At 36.1% G+C, this 13318-nt stretch overlaps 1 long non-coding RNA gene across 1 annotated transcript; it reads left to right on the top strand.

The window, feature by feature from the left end:
* Nucleotides 1-11199: 11199 nt before the first annotated feature.
* On the top strand, nt 11200-13033 carry LOC139720622 (uncharacterized). The gene is made up of 3 exons (XR_011710168.1): nt 11200-11330; nt 12109-12171; nt 12919-13033. It is a non-coding gene; the product is annotated as an uncharacterized lncRNA (long non-coding RNA).
* The last annotated feature ends 285 nt before the right edge of the window (nt 13034-13318 follow it).

Genomic DNA, 13318 nt, shown 5'->3' with positions numbered 1-13318 from the left:
GTAATATTAAAGAGAATAGTGTAAGTTTCATTAGAATTCAATGTGGAACAAAATCATGAAATTGGAATATAGTACGTGCCTTCTGTTCATGATTCAGTGGTGTCGATTGCATATATGTATATATATATATATATATATATATATATATATATATATATGTGTGTGTGTGTGTGTGTGTATGTGTGTGTGTGTGTGTGTGACCGTGCACCTCAAAACGAACATAAAGTCGCACACACTGATTTTGCGTGAGGACTGAAAATAAGTGAAATGGGTCAACCTAGCCGAACTTGACTTTTTCATATTTTCTGAAAGAGCGGGTCTTCTTTTACATTATACTAAAATTTGGTTCATAAAACGGGCAGGAAAGTGTGTTTTTTTTAGCAGTTTATCTCGAACATTTTTGGTAGAATAGTGTGATTAGGTGTGTCTTTAGAATCCCTTTTTCATTTCTGAAAAACCTTGTCCACACTCTTCACTTTCAACTCTAATAACTTTTGAAAGGATAGTGCTACTGCTTTGCAAGTTGTCATTAATTATGGAAAGAATGTGTTATTGAGGCATGCTTAATTTCAGTTTAATATAATAACCCCTTCATTGTTGTTACTCTGGTAGTTTACTTCCTGTTTTTTGTCCCATTCATCGCACAGCCAGCACGGTTTGGTAAAGATTAAGCGCTTGAATAGACACTGTACTTCAGAGCCTCCTTTCTCAGTTCACACTTTTCCTGAGTTTGGACTTTCTTCCCAATATTTAGATACTAATAGGAGAGTCCATTTGTTTTGAGTTATACATCATTTTAAAGCTTAAAGTCTGCTCTTTCAGAATATGGTCTTAACTAACTTTTTGTTTGTTTTGAGGTGCAGGGTCACATATGTGACCGTGCACCTCAAAACGAACATAAAGTCGCACACACTGATTTTGCGTGAGGACTGAAAATAAGTGAAATGGGTCAACCTAGCCGAACTTGACTTTTTCATATTTTCTGAAAGAGCGGATCTTCTTTTATATTATGCTAAAATTTGGTATCATAAAACGGGCGGAAAAGTGTGTTTTTTTAGCAGTTTATCTCGAACATTTTTGGTAGAATAGTGTGATTAGGTGTGTCCTTAGAATCCCTTTTTCATTTCTGAAAAACCTTGTCCACACTCTTCACTTTCAACTCTAATAACTTTTGAAAGGATAGTGCTACTGCTTTGAAAGTTGGCATTGATTATGGACAGAATGTGTTAATGAGGCATGCTTAATTTCAGTTTAATCTGATAATCTCTTCATTGTTGTCACTCTGGTGGTTAACTTCCTGTCTTTTGTCCCGTTCATCGCACAGCCAGCACGGTTTGGTAAAGATTAAGCGCTTGAATAGACACTGTACTTCAGAGCCTCTTTTCTCAGTTCACACTTTTCCTGAGTTTGTGCTTTCTTTCCAATATTTAGATAGGTTAGGAGAGTCCATTTGATTTGAGTTATACATCATTTTAAAGCTTAAAGTCTGCTCTTTCAGAATATGGTCTTAACTAAAAATTCATGTCTGGCGACTTTTTGTTTGTTTTGGGGTGCGGTGTCACATATATATATATAAACTCGCCAGACATGGATTTTTAGGTAGGGGCAAATTCTGGAAGAGCAGACTCTAAGCTTTGAAATGATGTATAACTCATTTCAAATGAACTCCCTTAACCTACCTAAAAATGGAAAGAAAGCACGTACTCTGCAAAAGTGGGAACTGAGGAAAGAGGCTCTAAAAGAGGCTTTACATTTGTATATTTATTTAATACTGTGCATGTATATTTTTCATTTTTGTAAAATCATTTGTAATTCAGCCTCTGGCTGTGATCAATGGTTTGTTGAATAAAGATACCATTAATATATGAAGAGTTTGTTTGCAAAAACCGATAAGTCCATTTCTGAAGTTTTTGAAGTACGGTCTCTGTCATAAAGTACAAAATAATACCTTTTCAATGATATATTGGTCACTACATATAAAGGTATATTTTTGAAGTTATGGTCAAAAGAAGCAAAAATATTTTTATTATTCTCTTTATTTTTCTTGACCTTTAATCGCAAATATCTCCATTTGACGGACTTATCGGTTTTTCCAAACAAACTCTTCATATATAATTATATATATATATATATAATCACAGGGTCTATTCAATCTCTTAATCTTTCACCAAGCCGGTGTAGCTGTGCGATGAAAGGGAAAAAACCCAGGATGTCAACCACCGGAGTAACAACAATGACGGCATTATCAAATTAAACTGAAGTTGGGCATGTTCTATTTACACAGTCTGTCCATGATTAATGCCAACTTACAACACAATAGCATTACTTTTCAAAAGTTATTAGACTTGAAAGTGAAGAGTGCACAAAGGATTTCAAGAAATGAAAAGGGGCCTCTAATAGATACCTGATCATTCTACACTCTCTCCCATAAAGGGGTTGTGGAAAAACTGCTGAAAACAAGATGTTCCATTCGTGTTATGATCCCAAACTAAGGAATATTGTAGAAGAAAGATAGCTCTTTCAGAAAATATGAAAAGCTCAAGATTGACTTAGTTGACCCATTTTACCCGTTTTGAGTCCTTACGTAAAATCAAAGGTGCGACTTTTTGTTTGTTTTGTGGTGTACGGTCTCAATATACATGTACATAATTATGTATTAGATATACATTAATATATTCGAATGAAAATGAAAGAAGTGTACTTGATGTTTGTGTTCAACCTGTTGGGGAGTTGCAAAACCTCATCAGCTAACTTTTATGGAGGAGGGGCTTTGTATACAGTCATTTATAAATCATGATATCAACAAAACCATGTTTTAGTAATCTATAAAATTTCGAATAAATATTTGAAAGCTGACTACTCCACTACCTCGTCTCCCTTGTGACTGATAATCTCGTTACTTGAAATCATATGAGAAGCCAAAATGTTATGACTATTGAATTATGTCGCACGTAATTGGATTTGAACAGTTATTGAGTGTAGGCCCATAAATACATGAAAGACGTAGCCACGACATACAGACACACTAAGATAGACAGACAGACAGACAGACAGACAGACAGACACACAGAAACACACTCAAAATGAGGCAAAATCAATATCGTTTTCAGCGACAAATGCCAATATACCTTGGAAAATGAGGTAGTAAGTCATTCAATGATCCATATACTGCCTCGTCCGCTTTCCAAATATGTATGGATTTTGCTTTTGATATACAAGTTTAAGGGTAAGTGGTAATGAGAGCAATTTAATTTTGATATCAGAACAGAAACATTGTACCGTAATTGGGGGACTTAAGAGATGTCGATGTGAATCATCTATGCTCGTTGTCGTTAGTGTCGTTAGACAAAATTATATTTGAAAAAAAAAGTCTTCAACAAAGCACGAATACAGACAAGAGGGTATAAAGCAATTAATCAAAATAAAGAGACAGCATTGATATGGAAGTGTCTAAACTAATCAAGTATATTCTGACATGGTTTCTAAAGGTCTATATTGTTTTCATGTGCCACCACTTTCTTCAAGCCGTTGGAAATTAAACAATATGACAATATTAATCACGTACAGATTCGTAGTTTCGTACACCCACACACAGCTGCTCAAGAGCTGCCAAGTAGATGCGCACGCAAGCTTGGTGGCCTTTACTCCACTGACATCAACGGGCAGACTTATCAGCTTTGAAAATTCTGAATTTTCCCACAATGCATTGGAGAAGTTCTATTTGATCTTCACCCACACAATATCAAGACTTGGAATATAATTTCACGTTTTTACGCCTAAAAATAAAGCGAAGTTTTTCTTTTTCTTGATTTTGGCGGAGGTGTTGTTCCTAATCTAGCAAATCTAGTTGGAGTCACTGTTTGATGCTACTGCTAAAGAGGGACTAATGTAGAATCTATTATCATTTATTTCACCTCAAAAGGATTAAGAATGTCTTCTCTCGTATTGTTCGTTGCCTGTTTCTTGCTCTACCAGCCGTTGCTCACTTCCTCAACTTTGGAAAGCAACATGACGTGTAAGTATATCAGATATTCATTTACAGATCCTTCATACTTCTTACTTCTTACCTTTTAATCTATTTGGTGAGGTATACAGGCATTTGCGAGAAAACACGCACACACACATACACACATACAAAAGCTTGAAAATCTCATTTTGATTTTTCATTCCTAATTTTGCTCTATTCTTGTGGTAGTTAAAGCACTGATGTATCATATACGTTAACCTTCTAGTCAATTGAATGACATTGATGCTTTGTTTTATATACTAGTGTTCCTGTCGACCCTTAAAATTCGGTACAGAAAATAAAGAGAGGAACACTGAAGTAAAAACAATCATTTCTTTGTACACAATGACTATAAATGGCACAATACTAATGGATTGTGCACGCTTAATGAAATTAATCTTTTATTCTCTTTTCACCTGACACAAGTTTTCCACATTTACTTGCAATTCTCCCTTTGCGCTTTTTCTTTCCTCCTGCAGATTTTACTCTAAACTGCTCGGGGAAGCCACTAGATCTTGACATATGGTGTGATACAGCATACATCGCCAACAATAGTTGGGTTATACAAGCACCTCTAGGGCGGAGACTTCTCACAGAAGTTATATCCATCAATAGTGGCTTTATGGGATTCGATATACAGGATGTAATATCTAACAGGACGTTTCGAACTTTGATTAAGGAAGAAGAGTTGCCGCACCCCGTTTTATCGCTGGCGCATGAGACCAAACTGAGTTTATGGAAACATATATAGGCCTGGTGAAGCGAATTTCAAAATGAATGTGAAGTGTTTAGAGGGTAAGTATCACTTTACTCGCATAAAAATCAGTATCAGTGTTTATTTTCAATTTAATTCAATTCAATGGTTTATTTATGAAGAGCTTGCTTCCAAAAGTCGCTAAATCCATCATTTTTAATGGATTTAACGCCTTTTAGAAGCAGGCTTTTCATAATTTTTATTTGCTCCGTTGTTTTTCCCCAATCAACGTGCACAATTTTTTTCTTATCTCATTTTCTTGCCGGAAAATAGATCCATGTATGTGTTGACAATTTAAAAGACAACACAATGATTCGTATAAAAAGAGCGTGTAAAAGCAAAAATGTCACCAAACCTCATTTTTTATACTAAAATGTTCACAGTAGTCTGGTTTAGAACAACAGACAGCAGAACCCGATGACTTTAAATCAAATTGCACTAAGTTAGGTTTCCAAGTTTCAGCATTACAAACAGTAACAATTTTGTTACCAATTTAGTCACGCTCACGGATGCGAGATTCTTACCAATGTAGGGCTTCAAGTTTGGATCGTCCGTAATTAATCGTGGTATTTACAGTTGCCACGTTTCCAGCCGGAAATGTTTTTCTTTTCTTTTTTTTTCTGTCGCTTCACTAGTTACCTATCGTACAAGCAAATTACCCCCCCCCCCGACTTACAAGAAATTTGAAGCCATATTATCAGAGAAACAATTTGCAGCCTTCTGTGAAACTCCTTAATGGTGTAAATTGGTAAAAGCTTTTGAAGGGATGGATAATCTGTTTGTGGTTTTGTTCATATCAATTGTCCTAAAAATGGTAGTATTGCAAAGGAAAAAGTAACAGTAAACATGGGTGCATCTTCTATTTTATGAATGATAAGAAATACCTCGATAAACCATTATGTTAATTGCTGTGAATTCATACTAAATCAACATCTTCACTGATAACTACCGCTCGTATCTATTCCCCCTATAGTTTATGTACATCAGTTGTCGACATGGACAATTTGTGAAACACTTCAGTGTAAACAGTTACTGTGTATCAATATTCCCAGTAGTCTGAATCAGTATAAATTTTAATGTTTGTTTGTTTGTTTGTTTTTTCTGAATAAGCATCTATGTTCTACGGAAAGGGAAGGGTTGGCTTCGTGGCAGTCTTCCACCCCTCAAAATGAAAATAATGATAATATAGTGTAATGATAGACAATACAACTCACATTTGTAACGAGTTGAATAAGCGCATCAAAGTCTTCAACTGGGTCAATCTAGAAAAACCTCGATCCTCATAGGCGTCAATCCACCGCGCCAGGTAGTGTAACGAAATGGTTGCCCCTCCCGTTAGTTATTTCTTCCCTATTATATATGCCGTTCTCGTGACACACAGCTGTACAAAATACACACTAATCTTTGGTTTATAACTCTTGTGCCTATTTCATTTCATGTCGAGATCGTGGGCCATGTTCACTCTATAGTGTCCGTCTCATGAGCTGTATGATTCTTTGGTTGTGTGACTCGGGCGTGTCAAGCTCGTGCACCAGAGGCAAAGACCCACGAATCATACAGCCCATGAGTTTGACATCAAGTAAAACAGGTCCGCGAGATAGACACTAGTTTGTTCAGATGTATCGTCCTTGTGAGTGTTTGTCGATAATATCGATATATTATAAACTTTAAAACGATTATGAACTTTCAAGTGGGTAAGTGGACTAAATATCACATAAATGTTTAAGTAATGTTGAGAGAAAAAAAAAACACATCCGAAATTAACCCCTGGCCTCATGTATGTATTTGATATAATATCCAGTAGGGTGTTTGAATTTCTTCGCGAGAAAAATGTATTTCAGCAAAACATAGGCAGGAATGTGATATCTTTCACGACATTCCTGAATAAACGTTTTGAATCCGTGGTAGCCTTAACATGTCTTTTGTAGATTATTAATGATGCCAATAGCTTCATTTCCAATTAACGAAAACGATATATTTATGTTATTTTTCATTATATCATCGGTTTTGGAAGCATTTCGAACAAAATTAATTGAATAAGTAAAATAAGGTCCACTTTACGAAAACAATCGTTGAATGAGGGACGTCTACATGCACAATATCAAAACAAAGTGACCTTGTCGTTGAGGCACAACATCAATTGCTATCCTTGTGTTTCGTAGTTTCCTACATCATTCTTGTCCGAATTGATCAGCCGTGAATTAGAACTATCGTTGTTCTTAACAGAGAATAACCACGTTCTGTGTAATTCACTTTATCAGATCCGTTTGCCCTCAAAATATGCTCGGAATATATAATATCATCTTGTGATACAAGCAGTTAAAACACTTTTGGGACCCACGCGGATATCGGCATTTTCTATAGAGTACCGAAGTGAGTTTCCTCTTCCTGTCTTTTTGTTTATTATCTATATCAAGAAGAACTTGATATTTTATTTTCAATGACAATTAAAGGGATCGCATAGTTTTGGTTGAGACCTAATTTCAGGTTTCTAACATTTTTGGTGAGATAATGAGAAACCTCTTATAAAATATGAAAGAGCACGTAATTCTAAGAGGAATTCAACGTTTATTTGATGACAATTGGTTTTGAAATGGCTGAGATATCCAAAACAGAACAATTCTAATAAAGTGTGGGACCCACACTTTAGTACGATCGCTTTGTTTTATTTTGTTCTTGGATGTTTCAGTCATTCCAAACCCGATTTTCATCAAATAAACTTTGAGTTCTTCTAAAGTTTGTATGCTCTGTACTGTATCACAAGTGTTTTCTAGGTATCTTCCAAAAAGTTAAAAGCCCAATTCTGATCTCGACCAATACTGTACTACCCCTTTAATGTCTTAAGAATCTTGTTCTCTTAAACATACTCGCATTTAGACAAAGCAGTATCTATAGAGTCCAGAGTGTCTTGTATTGTATTTGGCTGTTGGAAAATTCTCATTTGAAAAATGAGAAATAGATTCAACATAAAAAAACACAAATGCAACTTTATAGTCACTTATACTAAATTCATTCAATTTCAAGAAATGCCGTTGGTAAAGCTGGTTGGCGGACCCTCTCCCCTGGATGGCTTGGTGGTCGTGGAGTCAGACATAATGTGCTATGAAGGCTTCAACCTCAAAGCTGCTGACTTAGTCTGCAGAGAGCTGGGCTTCCGAGCGGTAAAAGATTATACGGCTGAAATTATTCCAACCACAGCACCATCGGACAACACTCAATGGCTTTCATATTCTACAGGTTGGCCTAACTGTAATATTCTACGTAAAGATTAAAAACAAAATGTATGTTGAATGTTTACACAGTGATTCGTGGAGAAGCAGACGATTATACAAAATTGAATTTGCACGTAAGGTTCGGAATATTTGAATAAAATTCTCGAGATATGTCATTGCTTCGAATTTCCCCTGCCCAACTTCCGTTTCCCTTGGCGTAGCAGAATTTATGGAGATATGATAAACGCTTATTCACACCGGCTAATGTCTTCACTGATTTTCGATATATCAATGCACAGGTTGTCAGCGTGCTAGAGTAAGGGACTGTCTATCAAACAAAACTGAGTGTAGCCGGAACAAGGCTGTGAGACTCAGATGCCAAGGTAAGATTGAACATGAAAAGTTGTAGCAATTTATCAGTTTATTATGTATGTATGAGGCATATTACATAATATTATATCTCTCTTTTTTTGGAGGGGGGGGGGGTTGGCGGAAGAGTAATGTTTGTAGGTTTGTATATTTGACGTGTTCTCATCTTGCTCTTATAAAGTCATAGACATAAAAGCCAAGACAAGATGATAAATACGAGAAGTTGACTGGAAGACACTGAATACTAGTAAAAACAGAAAGATGAATAGCTTGTCATAAATGAATTGCTTTTAAGAAATAGGATGACGTTTGTTGACTTTATTAAGCACGCCATCATCAACTGTTGCTTTAAAACGAACGTAATGAGCATTTATCCCTCACCAATAGACGCTTGACTGAATCTAAACAACAACGCCGACTGTCCGAATATTGGTGTTTATCTGTTTATCTGTAATCTATGGTTTGTGTAATATGTTTGGGGGAATAGAGTGGAACTAATACAGTCACACATAATGTATATTCATCTGATAGTGTGTTTGCATGTGTAGGCATTTTTGTTAGTGCCTGATATGGTTTGTAATTTCCATGTGTGACTGTTTAATTCATATTTAAGAATACATATAGATTTCATGTACTTTATTACGGACACAACATAATGTGATAGCCTAAGAATTTTCACAGAAATATACAATTATACGAGACATTATTATGCTCACGTGATGTTACCTCAAAAGCGTCACATCATTCAACCTTTAACTTATTAAAAAAAGGTCACATGTTACGTGTGGTTCGATTACATAACATACAAATATAAAACAGAAAATCTTGTTTTTGTCTAACAAACCTTTTGCGGGTTATCTCTGAAAGTGGAATGTCATTTGATTTCTTCACAAGGGTTGATAGTGTGATAGTATAGTTATATCCGCTAAATCGGCGTCTGAGGATTCTCTTTGTTAAGACTCTAAATCTCAGCTAGCCATTTTTGAGCGCCAAGAAATTCCCCTCCTACATTCATGTCCTGAAAATGTTATAAAGCTCCTTCGTCTTGTCAGATTATTCTGTTCAAATGTTAGGTCGTCATGCATGTACATATTATGTATACTGTTTCAAACAATGGGGAATTAGTCTGCATGAAAGCACGGTTCGTTTGAAATAAAGAGATGCATTTATACTACTTCAACAATCGGGATTTTATGAAGTGATTTATTTTGAATAGTGTCAGCAGTAGAATGTCATAAGTGTGGATCAATAACCATTCAGCGATCAGAAATCACCTGAAGATTTTAAAAATCACCTACTGTACGAACGCAGAACCTGGATATCTTGGATGCTACCGGGACGATCGTCGCTCCTTTCAGGCTTTGTATGTTTTTGGATTCAACGTTCAATCTGACGAAGAGTGCGTGTCTACCTGTAGACGAAAATCCGGAAACCATGACATTGCTATTGTCAGTGAAAGGAACTGCACATGTTATCAATCGGAAGCGTTTTCCAATTTTATTTCTGACGTGAGCAGTGATCATTATTGGACACCTGAGACCAACGAAGAACTTAAAACCGGTCCGCAAGTCCATTGTTTGTTTAATCGTGAGTATCAAAAACGTGTGTCCTATGGAGTATGAAAATGTCCCTATTTTCAATATTCGTTCTATCTAGCATTGTGTGTTTTTGTGTGTTTGTGTGTGTGTTTGTGTGTGTGTTTGTGTGTGTGTGTGTGTGTGTGTGTGTGTGGTTAATCATATCGGTAACATGTCATTAAAAATGGCTATTGTTTTCAGACTTTGTATTACCCCTATTGAATTATCACAGCTTCCGGGATCGGTATAACTTGGAAAATAAAACATTATAATCACAAGTTAGAGTCAACAACTGTGACGGTTGCGACAGAAGAGGCAAGCAATTTCAGATAACCATAATTCATATATTTTTCATTTGTATTGTTTTCATATTTCTCTTTTTCTTCCTCTTTATATTCTTTTATCCCAATGTTTTTTTACTTTATTATTGAAAAGTTTCTATCGGGTTTTGCAAGCATCCTGGCCCTGTGTCTGATGGTTATTGGGACTCAAATATCTCGAGCTTTGGGTCTGAGATAACTCTTACTTGTGGCGAAGGCTTTATGCTAAATGGCAACTCGACATTACAGTGTGTGGGACTACCTGGATGGTCGACTTACTTCCCGGTTTGGAACGCGTCAGCCCCGTCTTGCCTGGCAGTTGATAATGCAACACACGGTCCGTCGTTCAAATTCATCTTGCATTTTATAAGTGGGAGTATATAGAGAAATGAGACAGTTGTTTATCTTGATATATGAGAAAACCAACAATTAACATGATTAATGTCGAGGTGATTGCTATCATACCATTTCCCCCACACACAAACAAGCACAATCAATTGGATATTTTTACTTCAAACTTTTTAAAAAGCAAAATTATAATAATATCCATAGCAATAGAAAATTGAAGGCGATTCGCTCAATATTTGGCGACTGACGAACCACCACGTTATCTATATCCTTACATTAAGTTATTCATACATCTTCGATATATGCAGTAGCTGAAAAAAACAATGGTTCAATAGACTTGTAACTCGCAATTGTTATTTCGTTCAGTCATCTGAAATGTGTGCACATTACCTGCATTTCCTGTTATCACTATTCTATGTCTTAACTGTTGATTTTTCACTAACGCGATGAATCATTAGTAAAACCGAACCTATGACTGCTTTTAAATGTCCCCATGTCTTCTTGCAACAGTTACTTTTATCCAAACTCCCCGACGAAAGTATCCTTCTGCTTCACGTGAATTGTTAGAACAATGAGTTTAAATTCCAATACTTTGTCAGAGTTATTCTTCTGCTTCTGATTGCACTTGTTCCATTTGTCGTGTTAATACAGGTTTGCGTATTTGTGTGAATTTTGTAACAGATAACGCGTGTCACGATGCCAATATCAGCACAACCTCATCACTGATTACAGACGGTACTTCAAGTGAGTATTAAAACGTGCACACTTTGTATGTTATAACATTATGTACTAGTATTCACGTAAATTAGCATTCGTGTTGTATTCATGTTGTATGTGATGTGAGTTGATAGGTTCGAATCAACAACAGTGTAATCCTATCCTTTTTTGGTTTGTGTGATTTTTGTGTTAATGTTTATATAAGTCAAAACGGGGGGGGGGGGGGGGCTTCGGTATCTTTATGACAAGAGTCGATTTATGCACTGTTGTACTCTGTGATGCCCCGGACTCCTTGCGTAATCAATTTAACCATCTTTTCTTCTTATTTTGCAATGTTTTGGAAGCCCCCGCAGGTATGACTGACATAATTTGTGACCGTGCACCTCAAAACGAACATAAATTCATGTCTGGCGACTTTTTGTTTGTTTTGAGGTGCAGGTTCACATTTGTAGTATTCATAACCGAATAAATCTACAGTGGGTGCGTGTGCTAGCAGGTTACCATCGTCTCTCACAACACCATGTCAACCTCTTTCCCTCTAATCATGGCAATAAGTGATTTGTGGATATGTGGTATCGAACGACATTATGTTGTTTGCCGCCATCATCAGCCAGAAGCACTTGGAACACAGAACCAACTTTTTTATGGTTTGATTTGCAAAAGTAGAGGGGTATAGAGGCCCATTTATCATTTCGCTGTATATTTCATGGAAACGTGTAGACTAAATGAGTATAAAACCCAGAACGATGAGTTATCTTGAGCGTGTGCACTTCCTACTCCCCTGTTGTCTACTTTTGAATAATAGACGAGATTCAGACCACTGAACAATGGACGGCTTTACAAGAAACAGTGGACACAGCTTTTCCAGGTGAGCTTCGTTGTGTAATTTAATCGGTCATCATGTAGATTTGTCCGAAACCCTGAAGAAGATGTGTAATGTGTCGAATACTAGTACTATTAAAGGTTGTTGGAGGAGGGTATCGCAAGAACGAGGTGATTTGCTTTATATGCGATAAATTCGCCCTTTCGACAAATTCCTCCGTTTCAAATCCTTCGTCTTTTTTTAAAGGATCAATCATTTTCAAATTTTAGTTACATGTTACAATAATATTGTATCTTCAATATATTTCTTTCACCCCAAGAAGTTGAACTGAAGAGCCATATTGTTTAACAAAATTGTGTCCCTTGGCCGTTCTTTTACCGTTGTTACGCTGGTATGATTATGGACATTATGAGAATATAATCTAAACAACTTTAAAACCTGGAGCTTAGGAATAAAAATGTGGGAAATTCAATGCCTGAATGTTGATCAAACATTTCAGATGACTTGTTTCTCTATTCAATAAGGAAAGGTTTCTTCACATCGACATAAAAGGAACACAATATAAATCACCTGCACGTCACACTGTCTCAGTGCCTCGCACCTCATTTATTCCCTTACTGTCCACAGGCCTGTGTGTGAAATCTGTGCATGTTTGACTCATTGGCATAGAACGGATTAAAAGAAATTTGAACCCCCACCCCCTCCTAAAAAAGGGAAGAAATGCTAAGAAGGTCATAGCATGTTTCTAAGCATCTAATCATTGATGACGAATTATTTGATGAATTCTGTCAGTTTCTGGAGACCTGGAGACAAAATATACTGCACTGACCATTGGATCCCCTGTCAGTCTCGCTGCCTTAGCACTTGCCATTTCATTTATCGCTTGGTGCAAACATCGCTGGAAAAAGTGAGTGATAGCACATTCTTTTCTCTTCGTTATCTTTGTGTGTTTACCTCATATGAATGAATGAATGAATGACTATATATATATATATATATATATATATATATACATATATATATGTAATATATACATTGTATATATATATATATATATATATATATACATTGTCTATATATATATATATATATATATATATATATATATGAAGAGTTTGTTCGCACAAACCGATAAGTCCTTTTTGTTCAATTCGTTACACTCTGTTGGCATAGAACGTGAATGTCGTACAGA

This window comes from Diadema antillarum, unplaced genomic scaffold (assembly GCF_040938485.1).
Source record: "Diadema antillarum isolate AM-2024a unplaced genomic scaffold, OU_Dant_1.0 scf00000131, whole genome shotgun sequence".
NCBI classification, from domain to species: domain Eukaryota; kingdom Metazoa; phylum Echinodermata; class Echinoidea; order Diadematoida; family Diadematidae; genus Diadema; species Diadema antillarum.
The sequence above is the reverse complement of the archived record's forward strand: the minus strand, read 5'-3'. Positions and strand labels throughout refer to the sequence as shown.